Source organism: Dinoponera quadriceps, unplaced genomic scaffold (genome assembly GCF_001313825.1).
Source record: "Dinoponera quadriceps isolate SergipeBrazil2010 unplaced genomic scaffold, ASM131382v1 scaffold628, whole genome shotgun sequence".
NCBI lineage: Eukaryota > Metazoa > Arthropoda > Insecta > Hymenoptera > Formicidae > Dinoponera > Dinoponera quadriceps.
In genome coordinates this window covers 1239237-1256788 of record NW_014554836.1, presented here as the reverse complement: position 1 = coordinate 1256788, position 17552 = coordinate 1239237, and the positions used below count along the sequence as shown (strand labels likewise).

Below are 17552 nucleotides of genomic sequence, written 5' to 3'. Positions count from 1 at the left end.
CCCTCACCACCCCGTGCGAATTTTCAGTTACATATGGTACGGAGAATAATAAAAATACCGGGGCATTCAAATGCCGTCGAACCGACGTTACTAATCAGGCAAAGTATAGCTCGTTTCCCTATCGCGGCTGTACGAGGAATCGTTTACACGTATTCTCGGAATAATCGTTAGCACTTTACTGCTCGTAAGCGACGTATTCACTCGCTAATGCTTCCTATCGGGGCTTCGTTAACGCCGGAACGGGGAAAAAAGGGCAGGGAGAGAGAGAGAGAGAGAGAGGTTGGTCGGTAGGTTTTGCATCCCCTCCTGTAAATTGTATTACTTTGTGATGCAAATGTCCATTGATCGGATAGCGGTTGTTGTTCCCGTCGACGGAATATCGGCCGCGCGTCGATAATTATCGGATAATCGACGGCTCCCCCCGTCTCGAAAGTTCCCCGACGATTCCTCGTACTCGGCGCGTACAAGGACACTCTAGTGTCACGTGATTCCGAATCGAGAGGTCACCGGGGTTATCTGCTCGCGGAGCTGAGATAACGAGCGGACGCATAGGCGACGTGATGCGGAGGATAGGTCGCGATAGTTGGCCCGCGAGACGAGACTCTCGAGGTGCTCGAGAGGTTCCGTCGCGGAAACCTCGCGAGACTTCGGAGAATTTCCGCTCCGTTCGAACGGCATTCGAATCGGCTCGAGATTTTCCTCGTGCATCCCGAGTGATCCGAGACACGTCCTGTTAGCCGACTCCGCGCTGGCCGGAGCCGCTCTCGGGGATTTTGAGTCGAGACGAGAACAAGCGGGTCAGAGGTGCGGCTGGGACGACCCGGGAGCACAGGAGCGAGCGAGAGAGAGGGGCTGAGGAAGGGAGAGAGAGAGAGAGGGCACTACGCTACCGCGGACGATCGTCTTGCAACGCGCTCGTAAAAGTCGTGCTCTTGCCGGAAACACTCTCGTACGTCCGACAGATATATCGTCCACACGCTCGAGCTTAATGGCAGTTACTTATTCAGACGGCCGAAAGAGCGTTACTTTTACGAGGTAATAAATAATTAGTCGATGCAACCACCCAGCCAGCCAGCCGGCCGGCCAGCCAGCCAACCAATGCGCGCGCGCGCCTTCTCCACGCGTCGAGTCAGTATGCGGCGTGGAAATGCGCGTCGCGAAAAAATATCGTTCTAATATTTGTCGACCGGGAGCGCGCCTCGCCCGGGCCAAAGTGATATAGCTCTCGAGCTTCCCTCATTCGGAAAGAAAAAAGACAAAAAAATGAGAACTCGCGAGGAGAAAGAGGGACTCGCCGCCGCGAGATCGCACTCGGTCGCGATCAGCGATGAAAAGCAGCTTGCAAGACAAGCACTTTCCCGATTTTCATATTTCTCCTAATTTGAAATCTGTTTAAATTTCTATACCAGTGTCGGTATCGATATTTTGATTCTGGCATTGAAATCACTAATAACATCGATATTCTCGATTAGACACCCGATTCAATATTAATATCGATGCTTTCACAGCATCCCCCTAATCGAGGCAGTTTTTTACGGCACTCACTGCGGAAGAGCGGGAGCTTCAGATTTTATCGTCGCGGGGGGGGGAATGAGTAATTATCCGGCGCTGAAAACGCGAGAGCCGTCGCTTCTTGAGCGGCATTTCGCTCTTGTTTTCCACTCGACGAGCTCGATCTCGCGAGACGCTTCATTTATCGCGCGCAACGTCGAAGCGCGCGTCCGCCGCGTGACGCGCGTCCGGCCCGGATGTGTTTCTACTCGCGCCGCTTCTTCTTCCGACGCGAAACGGCGCCACGTCGGCGCGCCCGGACTAAGAGTGTAGTAGACGGCTAAGGAGGGAGAGATCGCAGGAGCAGAGGAGAGAGCGACCTTTGGAATTGATTTCATCGGGGTTCGAATATGTTCGCCGAGAGAGAGAGAGAGAGAACTGGAGGGCCGATCCGCGCGGGATATGAGGGTGCGTTATAGACGTCACGAAATTCCTCTTCCACCGCGGAAAAGAGGAGGCGAACGGGGAAGCCGACGCGAGTAGGTTTCCCGAGGGCGAAGGAGCCGAAGAATTGATCAACTGCGGCTTTTTATTTGACACCGGGAATCTTTTATGCCGGCCGTGGAATGTTTTTATAGCGGCGCAAAGAGCTCTCTGCTAGCGTAGGTCGGAGGGTGTTCGTATAGCCTCTCGTCGTCGACAAAGGGGAGGGAACGAGAAGTCGACAAGAGAGAGAGAGAGAGAGAGCCCGGGGTGTACGTTCCCGTGCCGACGACCGAAAGCGGAGATAACAGGTCGTCGAGAATGCCGGCAAGCAGACCGACTCCGTATGCGTTAGAGGGAGGTATCAGAAGTCCTTGATCGTTATTCCGTCAAGATTTCCCCCCTTTCGTGCGCGTAAGGGACGCGAAATTTCATTGTGCCCGGTCTAATTCGGGGACGAGCGCGCTCGCGCCATTCAGGACTTAGCTGTGCGCCGCATGAATTATTCAAATTCAATGTGCAAACGCGGCACGGAACAGATAATAATTGTTGCGATAATTTTACATAACAAATAGGATAGGACGGAGTTTAATTAATGTGGAAGCATAATGCAGAAATTATGTTGTACCAATTAATATTATTATAATTAATCGATAGCGCACCGCGCGCGCTCCCTCGATTGCCGATGAGTTATCGATCGGGAGCTCTCGGTTTTGATTCTCTCGCGGCGAACTCGACGGATTCTTCCGTTCCGCCCGTTTTTTTTCCTCTCTCTCTCTCTCTTCTCCCCTTCTACCTTTCTCTTTTCGAATTACATCAGGTTTGACCGCGTGTCGCATTCAGTCGACGAGCGAGCGAGAGAGAGAGAGAGAGAGAGAGATTGAATTGAACGAAAACGAGCGCGTCGGGCGATCATTTTAATAATCGACGTACGTCGCGTAGGCTATTTTTGAATTTTCGCGGATTTATCGAAACATTTTTGGAGTGCGCGCGTTTTATTTTTGCGAAGATCGGGTTCTCTTCTCACGGTGTAATAAAAATAAAAATCCATGTATAAAAATGGCCATCTGAGCGGAAAATGTTCGTTCACTTTGTGCCTCACGCTTGTCCTCTCTCTCTCTCTCTCTCTTTCTCTACCTATCTATCTATTCATCTATCTATCTATCTACTCTTTCTCTCTCTCTCTCTCTCTTGGTCTCTCTTCTTGTCTCTTATCCCTTCAGCGGACCTATGCCACATTTATTAGAGTTCGGCTGCAGGTAGATCGATACTCGCCACATTCCGCAGCGGATTCCAAAGCAACGGAATTGCACGGTTACGTCTTGGATAGTCATGGACACTGCGTTACGGTATTTCGAGTTTCCAAAGGCTGTCATTATGACAGTGCGAGGTGACGTGGAAGATCTATGGGGAGAATGCCCCATTTAATATCCAATAAGTATCCCTCCGGTATTCCCGTATTCGCGCGGTCCGAGAGCAACCTACGCCGTCGATGGACGAAACGTCAAATTTATTATACACAGATACAGAACGAGAGAGAGAGAGAGAGAGAGAGAGGCTCCCTCGTTGCATTCTTCCTTAATATCGCAAGTCGCGCGGGTCATCCGGAAGACATGCGGTGACGTTCGAATTATCATCCCTTCGTCATTTTGACTCGCTCGCGAACTTTATGAGGGGAAAATCAACTCCGCCTCTTCGCTCGACGGTTTTCGCAATGCGGTAAAATCGAGGCCGACGAGAAATACTTCCGTATCGCTCGCATGACAAAAAGAGAGAGAGAGAGAGAGAGATTTTGCTCTCGTAAACACGGTCGACAAAAATGCAACGAGAAGCCGCGCACGCAGATTGCACTTGTCGAGAGCGCAACGCTCATTGTCGGTAATTATTACTTTCGTCGGGAAAATGGCACGAGTCGCGCGGGGAGAGGGAGGGTAGGTAGGTAGGTAGCGAAAGGTTGCGCGAGAGGACCGAGCGACGACGACGCCTCGCACAGCCACTCTTATACCGTATGCGGCTTCGCGTTATGGAACGCCATAACCCGGGCTCTATTCCGGAGTGCTCCTTATTCCACGCTCCTTCGCGGCTCTAACGCTCCTCGTAACGACGAAGAGCGCTCCGGACCCCGTGATGTCCCGTTATCGTGCGCAAATAATCGTATCAGCCGCCGATGCCCCCGCGGGATACGTGCGAGAACGTGTGCGTAATCGGTGATTGTGAGCGGCGCGCGTCCCGGCTAATTGTTCGATCAGTAATTTTCTACATACAAACTGTGCAACTTTGACATTAAGCGAACGTGACTTGACAGCTCCACGCATTATGTGCGCTTTTTGAATTTTCTTTCCACTTTTAGTCCTCCGTTTATCGTTGCGAGTGTGTGCACCTTACGCGTGTAAAAGAATTGTAAATTTTGCGACGCCACTTTGGAAAATAGCGGGACCTGTAATGTCGGTAATCACCGATTACTCCAGCATCCCCTTAAGGGATTGAATCCCAGAGCGCGCGATAAATTATGCTCTCCTCCTCTCTCTGTCTCTCCTCTTTTTTCCGTCGCACTGTGCAAATATCACTCGTCTTATTTTGCTTTTTTTCACTGCCACTTAATTGCGCCTGAGAGGAATTTTCCCGGAGCGTACGATAAAATTTTATCTATCCGTCTATTTATCTATCGCGAACGAGAGAATACCGTAACGCATCTCTCATTAGCGGCCCAGCTCGGCGAGAATCGCGAGAGGATATTCTCCCCCTCGTTTTCCCTTCTCCCCTCAGCCCCTCTTCCTCATCCTTTTTTTTTCTATTAAAATTCAAGGCAGCGGTGGTTTCGCGTTGTCGCGATTCTCAGCGACGCGGACGATACGCGCTCGCGTCGCGCACATCTAATATATATATGTTAGTGCTATGCGCGCGCGTATTACTTTTTGCGCCCGCGATTGTTGCAAATGGCCGCGCGCGCCAGTTGAAAGCTGATTTTATCGGCTATTGAATTTTCGCGCGCGTTACGGGTGGGACGTTACGGTTCACTTTTCGACGATCATCCGCTCGCGCCCCGGTGTTCATTTAACGGCCCCCCGTTCGTACGATCGAACAATCATAATCGCGACGTCACGGTTAGAAGAGGAGAAGGGGGAAGGGCGGGCTCGGTGCGACGCGAGAGGGAAATCAAATAATTTGATGTCGATCTGGCGATGTTTCATGCGAAAATAAATAAGTAAATGAGACATTTGCCACGCGGAAATTGCGAAACTTTCCCGGGCTGCGGTCGGTCGGTCGGACGGACGAACGGCCGCGAGAATCTATCAGCGGGTCTGTAAACTCGAGGACGGGCGACGTGTAAACGCGCGCGTTGAAAAGTTTGCATCGCGAGGCAAGACAGGCGGGTGGGCAGAATAAAAGAGAGAGAGAGAGAGAGGAGAGAGACGGATGCTTCCGGCGTCGGACGAGCCACAGCCGAAGGAACACCGGCGGGCGAGAGAGGCCACCCCCTCGTAAGACACTGTTTCTCATCCGTACCCCCAACGCCAGTTGGCGCATGCATCATCCGCGGCATTTTCCAGCGCGTTATTCCATTCCGATGGCGTAAGCCACATTCCCCCGTTTTACGTCGCAGAAATATCGGCGGGACGTGGCCGAGCGAGCGCTGCCAAACGGCCCTCGGACATCGCAACGACGGCCACCCTCTACGTGGAGCGGAGCAGCGTTAACGTAGCGAACGCGTTCGATAACGCCTGACGGCGTCGTCGACGGCGGAACCGCTTCCGGTTTCGGCGTTTTCGCCCATTCTCGCGCGCGATAATTCCGACCCCGACGCGGCCACGGACGTGATAAATGGATTACGTACCGTCGGATACCGTCTAACGCGATATTGTCAAGTATCAGGCTGAATTAGTTGGGGATTAGTTGGTCCGATACCGATACCGTCGTAAGTAACGCGGGCGCTTCCGGGGAGGCACCGCACTCCTTTCGCCCACCCTTCCGGACGGAATTATATTACACGTTTTCTTACTTATACCTTTGCCGCGCGCATCGAGACGAATAATCGGGAATTCCATTCGCGGGCATAAATTCTTTATCCCGGATAAAGTCGAGATACTCTTCTCGCGCGCGCGCATCTTTTTCATTCTTTTTCCCCTTCATTTCTCCCTCTCTCTCTCTCTCTCTCTCTCTCGCGGCTCGGCTGAAGCAAGAAGTAACAGCGGCCAAATAAAAATGAATGGTCCATTAGCGATTTTTCGCGAACCGCCGGCGCTCTTCTTGCCGGCGAATTTTTCGATACTCCCTTCCGCGCGGCCCGCCTGCCTTCGGGCGTCATCGATGCCCGAACCATTCATCTTCGAGACGCTACTTTTCCTCGCTTTTATCCCACCCGCACCCCCGCGTGCTCACCCCCGCGGCACCGCGGAAGGTCCGAGGATGGGGAATGAAGGCGTGATAGATGGCATTAGAGTTACACAATCAACCGACCCTGCTACCAGCACCGCCGGCACTTCCGACCTTTCACTGCGCGGGCCCTGTTAATCGCCGAAGTCTAAACTGATATTGATATACACAGTAGCGGCGAAAAATATAATTAAACTGCCGACGAGGACGTCATTCCTCCTCCGCGTACCCCCGCGCGTCGGCCAACTTCTCGGCGAGAGAAACTCGTGAATCGCGAATCGGCAAACGGCCGAGCCCTACCCGCGAGAGGGAGTGCGCGTTTGTCCGCTTTTTCACCCCGTGAAATGTAGGCGCGCCCGCGCGTAATTTAAAACTCTCCCGCGGTTAAATTTGAATAACACTATCGCCGAGACGCCGGGGAGACGTTCTTCTTTTTTCTTCTCTTTCTTTACATAAATACAAATCGGGTCGCGCGCGCGACGAGCGCGAATCGCTCCCGGGGTGCGCTTTATTCTCGATCATTAGCTCGGCCGTTTAAGTCCGCCGCGTGGAAGTAATCGACGAAACCGAGCGGCTCGCGTCAATTTCCTTCTCGTTAAGGCGGAAATGAAGAGCGCCCGGACGCGGCGAATGTTTAAGGAGCTTCCACCGCTAAGCGCCGTGTTTCCACGGGCGCATCGAGCGGCCGTCTCTCGCAAATATATCCCACGACGTTCCTTTTCGAGCAACATTTCTCCTCTATGCACTTATTTCACTGGGATTTTATGCGAATAAATGTTGATCGAGAACGAAACTGACCAGTACGATAGTTTTGTAAATATCCGTCTTATATGCCAAATTAAAGAAAAAAACTTGGTTTATTATGAGGTCTCTATGTTTGCACACGTTTATAATTAAATTTCTTCATAATTGAACGTTGTAATTAAATATCTCTCGGAAATGGTGCGGCAGAGATTATCGACATTTCATTCATGCATATATATTATATTATAGATATAATTATACATATTACAGGTGTAACCTTATATTTAGCGAAACCTAAACCGTACCTCCTTGAACGATAAATTCGGCAGCGCGAAGCTGCGAATTCTTCGGTCCGCGGGGTTTGCGATTGCGATTAAAATACGATCCGCTCGCCGGCGGCTTGCGTTTTGTTCGCGAATACATTAAACGCGACACTTGCGTGTAAACATTTGCACGCGCGGAAAGTAATTACTTTTTGAAATCAGATTAATCCCCCTGCCGCGCTCTTCGCGCTTCCGCGCGGGGCCCACGCTGTGTACGTAATCTTTCTTGCGCGACTTTACGCGCGCGCGCGTGAGCGTGTTCGTATATCCGCGCCAAATAATTAAAACGTTCGCGAGCGTGTGTAATCCGGTTTTTGCCCGAAAAGTGAGTTACGTTAAAGCGAAACGGAGTAATATCGGATATTCGTTCGTGCGCGCACACCGAGCGCGAGAAGAGAGAACGCACGTCGCCCGTATTACCGATCCTGGTGTGTGCTCACGTATGTATTAGATATGTGTGTGTGTGTATGTGTGTGCGTGTGTACACGTGTGTTTTCACTTATGAATAATTCAGCGAAATTTAATAGAGCGCGGATATATCCGCTATCTTACCTGGCTTTGTACGTCTCCCGCGAGATAGATAGTTTGGATTATAAAAGATACGAGAGAACCTCACGAAAAGCTGCAAGAATGTTGTTCTTGTACGCGGCCTTCTCTCTCTCTCTCTCTCTCTCTTTCTGAGCTAGGACGGGGGTGGCTTCGTGGCGGACGCGTTTTCGAATTCTCCCGACGAAGTTACGTACTTTCAGTTCGACGCTCGGCCGAGTTTTAAGCTCTCGCGAGGTATGCGTGCGCTTCAGACGCGTCCCGGAAAGCGACACTATGCGCGAATGATTTCGCTGACTGTATTATTCCACGGCCGTTGTTGCTGCCGCCACCGTTGCGATAAATCATTTCTATCTTCTCCGGGCGCTTAATCGCTTTAGATCCAGCCGGCATTCTCGCTCGATGTAATATTTATACAAGCTAGCGTGTTAATTGCGCCGAATCAAGGGAACAGGCTTTAACCTCCTCCTCTCTGTCGAAGCGGGAGAGAGTGAGAGATACTGCGCAAGGCTCTCGAAGATTGTTAATTTAGGAAATCCGTTGAATTTCGGCGGCTCTGCGGCGCAATCAAAGCGGAGCAATTAACGCATAAGACCGCGCGCACGGGCGAGATTTGGCCGAACACCTTTGGAATATCTCGCAACTGAAAAGACCTCCTCATCGTTCGTCCGTTCGTCCGTTGATATTAGTCGGGAGAATTCGAAAACGCGTGCGAAAGAGAGAGAGAGAGAGAGAGAGAGAGAATTTAAACGACGTCCGGGGAGTAACCCTTTAATTGTCCACAATCTTATTTTGCGACATGAGCAGTAAAATCGGCTTGACCAGCCACGATCGATCATTCCTCTAATAAACGACTGTGGTTGGTCAATTTGACTACTGCTTGCTTCATAAAGCAAGATTATGGACGAGGGGCGAGTCGGAGGGTCGCGTTTTCTACGATGACGCGAAAATTCGGGGGCCCTCGGATCTACTTTGAGCGTCGAAAATTTCCGAAGATGTGGGGAATCACGAGCGCGCTAACGAACGACCCTGTTTTAAACGTAATACGCTTGGAAACGCGAAACTGCGCGGAAATGAAATTACTTATTTCGCGCACGGCGCCAGTGCGCGCGTAGACACGCGTATCCGGCGATAGCGTAGCTATACATTATAGTATGTATAAGTAATCGCAGCTTTGAAAGCCATTACTTCGACGGGAGGTCGCGTCGTTTATTCACCGGGCTTAATAACGCCAAATAAACCCGGCATTCGCTGCTGAAATTTTCAAGGGGACCCTCGAGCTTATCGAAGCTGGGGCCGGGGGAATCCCGTGATTTTTCGGCAAGACGCGATGAGAGACGGCGCACGGTGGAGCGAACCACTCAAATTTGCGGCCAAAACCCTAAACGTGAACGATTCTTAAGCGTGACTACACGTTTTAATCAATCTTCACACGCCATATTCAGAGATTTTTCGGCTTTTCTCCCGCGTATTTTATGCGACGCTCTTCATATGTGGAAACGGAAATAGTCGATGCGTAATACCTGAATTTACGTAGATCGAGCATTAAGTCATTTAAGTACGCCAACACGTTTTCATCATTCCGAAGCTGGCGAAATAAGATCCCGGCCGCAAATTCGGGCGATTCGTCCCACCGTGCGACGGGGAACGTAGCACACGCGTTCGATACATGGCACGTTCGGAAAATAAGATTCGCCAGTCAGCGACTTCTCCTGCCCTGGCTGCCAGTCATCGCGCGCTTTTCCGAAGTGGTCGGCCGCGAGGTTTCGAGCCCGCACTTTCGCGAGAGCCCCCGAGCCGGAATGGACGATTCGCCGGGAGGTCCGCGACGATCTCGAGCGCGTCCGAAATATTTCGGGTCATGCCGGCTCCGACGGGAATTTCGCGCACGCCAACCGTGGATTCGCGAAACGATCGTCAATATTTCGGCAACTCTGTCCTTTTAAGCGACGAGGTAGCGAGAAGGTCCTTCTCGCGTGAAAATCGCCGGCGGGAAGAGCACGTTCTAAGCGGGGAGCGAAGGGGCGGTCGGGGGTGGACGTGGGGTCGCCACGATTTCTCGCCACGATTTCTCGCCACCTTGTATAACACGGCCCCGCGTGCGCCTCGGCGTGGCACGCATATTTCCAGCGCACGCGACCGCCTAATAAGCTTTATTTGCCTCTGCCCCGGCGTACTACTTTATTTACGGCAACGGTGCGCGCGGTGGGCGCGTCGGCGGCGGCGTCGGTGGTCGTAGCGGCGGCGCCAACAGCGTAAATATCAGCCGGCATTATTAATATCCCGAGGTAATTTCGCGTAATTGAAAATGCCTAAGGAGGGTGGCACCAGCATTTTCACCGGCTCTCTCCCCTCCTGCCTCCCCCTGCCCCGTCGCCAACGGGTACCATCCGGTCGCCTTCTTCCTCTACCTCGCGGCCGACGAGCGTATCGCGCTCCCTCGCATTTCCGCGTGCTCGCCGGACTACACGCGCGGCTTCCTCTCTTCTTCTCTCCCCCCCTCAACTCCCTTGGAAGTCCGAAGGCCGAAAAGTCCGCGCCGGTATTGCTTCCCGGCGCTCGGATCTCGCTTCTCTCCCTGAAGCGTGCGGGAAGATTACGCTGGGTGGGATGACTTCGACATTTTGTCTTCCGTACCTTTCCTTTTGCATGATTTCGCGACGACGGAAATCGAGACCGATCGGTTAATTTGCCGAGGGAGTTAATAGACAAGTTTGAGCGAGCTGTCCCGATAATTAAGAATGTAACCGAATGGGAATCGGGAAGTCGAATATCCGGCCCGACTCACCCCCGCGCCGGAGAGAGATGGGACAGATGGGCAGGGAGAATTGGGACAGAGCGTTAATGAATGTGTAACTATGCTTGAATTATCGATGCCTTTGTTACTTCGTAATCGTTGCAACTTGGTGAGCTGTTTTCACGCGTCTCACATAGAGCTGAGAGAGACACATCGGCTTTGCGCCTCGATCAAAAGTACACCACCAACTGTTGGAACGAAAACAACTCTGTCCCAATTGTTCCCCGGCACCAACTCTCCATCGTCTCTCCTACTGTTCTAACTTTCACCGGCCGGAGATCAACGCAAACGAATTACGCGCGTGCGCGGAGGAGGAGGGGGACGTCTGACGGCTTATTACTGTATCACGCGCGGTTAATTCGCTTACATTGGATTTTTCTGATGAGAAAGTAAAATGATCGTGTGGAGTAGAGGTGGATAATGAGGGGAGGCCTTACCGGTTAATACGTCGCGCGGGAGAGCGGTGAACGTGGCAGAGGGAGCGAGAGAGCGAGAGAGAGAGAGAGAGACTTGTTATCGCGAAAAATGTTCGTCTCGTGCTTTATTCCGACGCGTTTTATGTGTAATTTTCTTCTAAGAAAAACACCGGTTAAAGCGCTCTCTCGCTCTCTCGTTAAGCGTCAAGCAGAATTTTCAGGCTCCGCTGCGCGCCGCACAAGAGACGACGGAAGCTGGCTGCGGGCACTTTGTTGTCGAAGAGTTAATATGCAAAGCGCATTTTAATGACATTAAAAACTTGCGCCAATGAAAGAGCATATACTTTTATGCAAATACGCTTTAACGCGTAAACTGATCATAATCGATGCCGTAACTACTACTACTACCATCGCCGCTACTGTTACTGCCGTTATTATCGCCGCTGTTACCAACATCGCCGCGCCGCTGCCGAAAATGAAGCCGCGTAAATCGCGCCCACGGATTTACGCACACTACACGCGTAAATGGGGAGGTTTTATTTCCGCAAAACGCCGGCTCCTCCGCGATGAACGAGCTGCCATCGGCGATGAGACAGTTCCATTTTTAACGGGCCGGCTCGTTGAACTACCGAATCGCGAAACGGCGGACGCCACGTCGGCGTTACTTATCTAATCGAGAGTATTATCGTCGGCGATACCAGCATCGAAATAGAAACACCGATACCGGTGGCGAAACTTGATGAAACTCGGCGATCAATGAATAGCCGTAAAATTAGCGTAGAAAGCGTGAGAGAGGGTAATTTTCAAACTGCAAGTTGCACGTCACGGTGATCTTCGTGAATCAGAAACGCGTGATATTATCGGGACCGATTGAGAGAAAACAATTGTAAAGAAAGATATCGAAGAGACATCGAAACGAAGTAGTACTGATACGGGTGCGAATATCGAAAGGAAATATCTATACAAAAATACCCGGTATTGAAAGAAAAATATCGATGCCAATGTTGCATCGGTGCACGAAAAAAAAAAAAGGGGGGGTTTGGTTGAATGAGGCAGAAAGTGAGCAAACCGACGGAAACGCGTTTTGATTGTTCGCTTTCCGGTTAATTCAATTAAACTTTTTTTTTCCCACGTAGTATCACAATATACCTCTGGCACGTCGCGCCGTCAAACGCGGCGTTTTCGACGAGACGGGAGAAGGGAGAGGGGAAGAAATTGCGTAACGTATTTTAAAGGTCCGTCCGCGGCTATTCCAGGACGGAGTCGTCTGGAGACTTCGCGACGGTTACTGCTATTATCGGCTTTATTATTCTTGCATCGCCTCGCAGGGCGCACGGCGCGCGGAAACCGAGGAGCGAAAGGCGGGGAATCGCGCGCGCGCGAGATTTGTTGCGTTGAAAATTAGATGTCCCGGCGAGGATCGGGCGTAATTTCAATTCGCCGGGAAATATCGCAACCGCGCTCGCGCGTCGCGTATATATTCGCTGAGGGCTAAATTATGCCGCTGCTTACCCGCGTGTTTGAGTCGCCGTAATGCGCAGCCGCCGCGTGTACAATTACAAAATTATCGAACGCGAAATAAAAAATAGAGCTCGCGCTCGGAAGCGCGTGTCGGCGGGTATTTTATTCATCCGCCGCTTCGCTCCTCGCGTGTTGACACGTGTCGATATAATGCGTCGAAAAAGAAGAGTGAGAGAGAGAGAGAGAGAGAGAGAGAGAGCATTGTTTATTTCGCGCTGTCTCGAATAAAATTTCCTGAAGCTCACGATGTGCAATACTCAATTTCGTACAAAGTTCTCCCTGAATACGTACATGTATATCTTAAAATAAATACATACCAACATTTCTTAAAGTAATCGAGCATTGCGTAGTCTCGCAGGCAAACCAAGGTTTCGAGACATTGTATCTCATATACAGAAGACCTGAAAACAAAAATATCGGTCTTATGCATTGGCAGGGAAAGCAAGTCAGGTCTAACTAGAGAGAGAGGGAGAGGGAGGGGGGTGCCTCCGGCACGTCCGGGAAGTGTTCGAATCTTGCTGGGCGCGCGGACGCGCGTTAAACGAGTGATAAATCGCGCCGCGATATATAAGCTTTCCGTGTAGAAGCGCGTGATTCGAAGCAGCGACTGTATTTTCCGCGTGATGCATTGAAAGCTCGACACGTCACGAATGATCGACCGGGTAGGGATACGAGAACTCCGGCCGCAAATTTCTCTATCTCCCCCTCACTCCCCTCCCGTCGTGTTTTCGTTCGTTCTCTCTCTCTCTCTCTCTCTCCCACTCGCGCTATCTCTCATTCCCTCCCCGCTCCTGTCGCTCTCCACCTATTTACCCTGCGCTTTATCTCGTTACACTCTGAACTCGCTGTCGTTCGAGTAAAGCGAAATACACACGCGCCCGCGCTCGCCTCTTGATCGGTTTTAAAGTCCCGCGCGCGACGGGAAGCGCGGAAAGTGCGGGAGTCCGTTTTTCTAGGCGTGTCCTCCCATCGGAATAGCCGACGAACATTAAAATACCGGCTGTACCGGCCGAATCTCTCGCGGATGACGATGGGATCCGATAAAAGAGCTTAATAAAGGGCTTAATTACGGCTCGCGTTTTTAGAATTCACGCGAACGAGGGGACGGCGAAGCACGGTCGCTTTGTGTGTCGCGCGGCGTCATTTAAAATGCAGGAGACGCCGAGGCCTGCTCCCCACCCCCCTCCTCAGTTTGGAGCGGCTCGGAAGAGTCGTCGTTCAATTAATTAATTATTTAATAATTGATTCGTCCCGCGGGAAATCATCGCGCACGGCAAAGCAACGAATCGAAACGCGCGCTGCGCGGAGATCCGCTCGCTCGCGCGCGTCGAGTAATTTTGCAAGGAGCTTCGTTTTCGCGTCGTCCTCTCCCGCTTAATGCCGTAGCGCCCGTCCTCAAGAAGCGAATTTATTCAGTTTGCAACTCCCTCTAAGTGCTCTACATTTTAATAGATAATTACTACGGATAGAAATTCCAATTGCTCGCTCTGCTAAATGTAGGGCGTATGTACCGTAGACGCGCTCCCCTTCTTCCCCCTCCCNCCCCCCCCCCCGGCTGTGTATACGTAGATATTTATTTGTCGCTTGAACTGCCGGAACTGCCTGGCGGAACTTTGACGTCGAACGCCTACTTCGATATCGATTATACCCGCTGTGCACGCGCCGCCGGAAACGTATTGCATTTTACAATATGCAAATATATTAGGATTACACGCGCGGGGATTAATTTCGCGCGCGCGGAAGAATTGTATTTTATTGCGTTTCGGCCGGATTTCATGTCACCCGGCGCGAGAGCGGCCGAAAATATCGCGCGCATCCGGCTTTTTCTCAAAAGCTGGATTTTTTCTCCTTCGAAAATGTAAACGCTCCGCGGAATTTGAAACTACCGTCACTTATTGTGCGCGCACTTGAACTTTGTCAATTACGGAGTTCTTCTGGGCACTCGTTTCCAACGAACCATTTTGTTTTTTTTTCCTCTCTTTTTTTTTTTTTTCTCACGTGTAACGTCCCACGGAGTGCGAAATTACTGTCGCTTGTTTGGCCAAGCCGCCTGAGCTCTCGGCGGGAATTTTAATTTCTGCGAATCTTGTTCGCTCAGTCGGGACCTACTTATACAGACAGAACGAACACGAACGAACAACCTGTGAACGCACAGGTTCCCTTTGATGTATACCGAGCCGAAACATGTTCGCTGATGTTCTTTTCCGCTAGTTTCGTGCTCGCAACGCCGACCACACTCATTTTTCAGACTCGCTCGCGGATGTCTGTTCGCGGCGCTCATTCGCCTGGATCCACTTCGACGCGTGCGCGACTCCGCGCTTGAATCTTTACTGCCTTTTCGACGGTACGTAAAGTCTCGTTATGTCTCGATGGTCGGACAAAACTGTATTGGCGGGCTGATCGTTCGAATTGATCGGATGGCTCAATTTCGGCCATTTACGGTTGCCCAGTGGCCTAAACGCCACCCTGGACGGATATCGCGTGATAGACAATAGCGCAGCGTATTCGTTCGTTATCCCGTTTTTCTGCCTATTCCACGCGCCGGATCACCGGATAGAAACCCGAGCTGCTCGCCGGGCGGCGAGGATGATTTTTGTAAAATCGCCCTGCCGTGCGACGAGAAGCGGAATCCTTTGTCGAGCCGCGCAGTTAGGAAGCCGGGACGTCCCGGCGATTCGTTTTCTGGCGTCGGACACGCGGATTTATTTAGTCACAGTTAGGGCCTTTGCGCGTAACCAAATTTTAATCTCCGGCCGAAAAGAGAATAATCGAGGATTTTTTATGCCCAGTTGGTTATCTTCTTTTTTTTATTTTCGAATCCGAATCGAATCGACGGAATTTTAGCCGAACGGAATTGAGTAAAATCGATTCGAATCGCGGCTTTTAATTAACAATATGATCATTGAATCCAACATAAAGGTAGAAAGGAAAGATTTGAGAGGGATACCATCGATCTTGTGACATCGACTCATTTTTAAAGTAAAATATGTATATTTAAATGTTTAGAATGATATTGATACCGATAAAATATATTTGACATAGGATGGTGATAATTAAGACAGTCAAATAAAAGATCGTAAATCAATTATTGAAGTACTTTGATGAGCGTGACATTGTCAACCGTTTACAATCGATGCAGAAACCGTGATGATTTTAGAAGTTCAATTTCACAAAAATATAATGTACTGCGCATTGTGTAAATATGTATGCGCATTTACGAGATCCACGTCAGAATAATTAATAAACTGCACAATCAATATTGCGATATAAGCTTAATTTGATATTTATATCGAATGATTAAAAATTATCACTAATGCCAGCGCTCCTCAATTATCCACATATACATTTGACATCACGAAAATTTATTTAAACATGCAGATTTTAATAATACCTCTCTTGCCGATTGTGTCTTGCGTTACTGCTTTTTTTTTGAATATTTCCGAAGAGGAGCTTAACGTGCAGCGGAATTTTTCGAGTCACGCCAATTCCCGGTGAGGCTGGACGTCTTTAACAATACTTCGCCAATGTGCGATTCGCATTGGAATCTTCTCGATTCGAAATTTCCGGATTATTCAGATTCGAATAGCTCGCACATCTCTGTCGATCGGTCAGGTTTTCTCACGAACTTACGGTTACGACGTAAACATTTTCACCTTTCGACCGGCAGGAGGACGATCGATTTCTCACGGGCACTTGCGACTAAAAATGTGTTACACGCTGAGGCCTTGGCCTTCGATTGGGCGTGGTACGTCCTCGACGAGTCGAGCGTAACCCGCCTGCCTACCAAACTGTCTACCTGTCGGCCGCGCTTTTATCGATCCCGGCATTCAATTTTGCAGATTTGTATTATTACCAGTTAGTTCAAACATTTACGCTCGCAAATGCGGAGATTACATAACACAATTACGGCCGGTAAATTATTCAATCTCTGCCGACGGGATGCGCGGCCGGGCGACCGCGCGCGTAATATCTTGATTGGCGAAAGGCGCGCGGCCGATCGGCCGCGCGTGTCTAATCGAACCAAGCCGGGAATTTCCGAGGCCCGGAGGAGTCGTTGATCGGTCCTTACATCGCCGACCGAACGGTAAGCTTATTACCGCCGGCGACTCGGGAGAGATTAACTCTTTACGTATGTCCGATGACGATCGGACTTGGATAATCCCGACTAACCTCAATGACGCGAGCTATCGTTATTCATTAATCGTTCCCTAACGATCCGGCCGGCCGGCCGGCTGAGGTTTGAGTTTCGCTTCCTAACTTAATGATCCGGAATGTCGACGGAATATCGGAGACTAATTAGGCCAGGGCGTTTTCTTAATGGGGCACGGCGATATTTTTACCTCTCTCTTCCTCCTCCTCCCCCTCAAACGAGATCGAGTCACACGGATCTAATGAGTTGGCTTGTCATCGAGAGATCGCGAGACGACACCGACTCGGCGCTTTTTCGCGAACTTCGAGGATCGAGAGACGACGAGGAGGACGTCGGGGACGAATCGCTCGGTGTACGGGGAGACCAGCCCGATGAATGGCACTCCGGAGAGAAGAACTCTTTCGCCGGCGATATTATGTCACTGTCAGCGGCGCATCTTGCGAACTGTCGATTGATTAATAAAAATGGTAATCAATCTCGTTAAAAGTTGGCGAATAGTCCGAAACCGCCTCCGTATATACCGAATATCTCTCGTCTGCGCGTCCTCCTCGTCGTATCAAGAACCGTCTATTCGCTGCGAGATAAAGGCGAAAGTACCGGCGCGGACCGAAGCGTAGGCCCGAATTTGTCGCCCGAATTTGGCAAGAAGGCGAGTGAAGGATCGATCCGCTTTATAATTTCGGGAGCTGTTTGTACGAAAGGGGGGG

The 17552-nt window shown here is 50.7% G+C and overlaps 1 protein-coding gene across 1 annotated transcript in view; it reads left to right on the top strand.

Annotated features, from left to right (window-relative positions):
- Nucleotides 1-601: 601 nt before the first annotated feature.
- LOC106742292 (hemicentin-1-like) overlaps nucleotides 602-17552 on the top strand; it is a 357051-nt gene continuing 340100 nt past the window's right edge. The window contains exon 1 of the mRNA XM_014615102.1: nucleotides 602-1035. The gene's annotated coding sequence lies outside the window, so the exon portion shown is untranslated. The remainder of the gene's footprint in view (nucleotides 1036-17552) is intronic.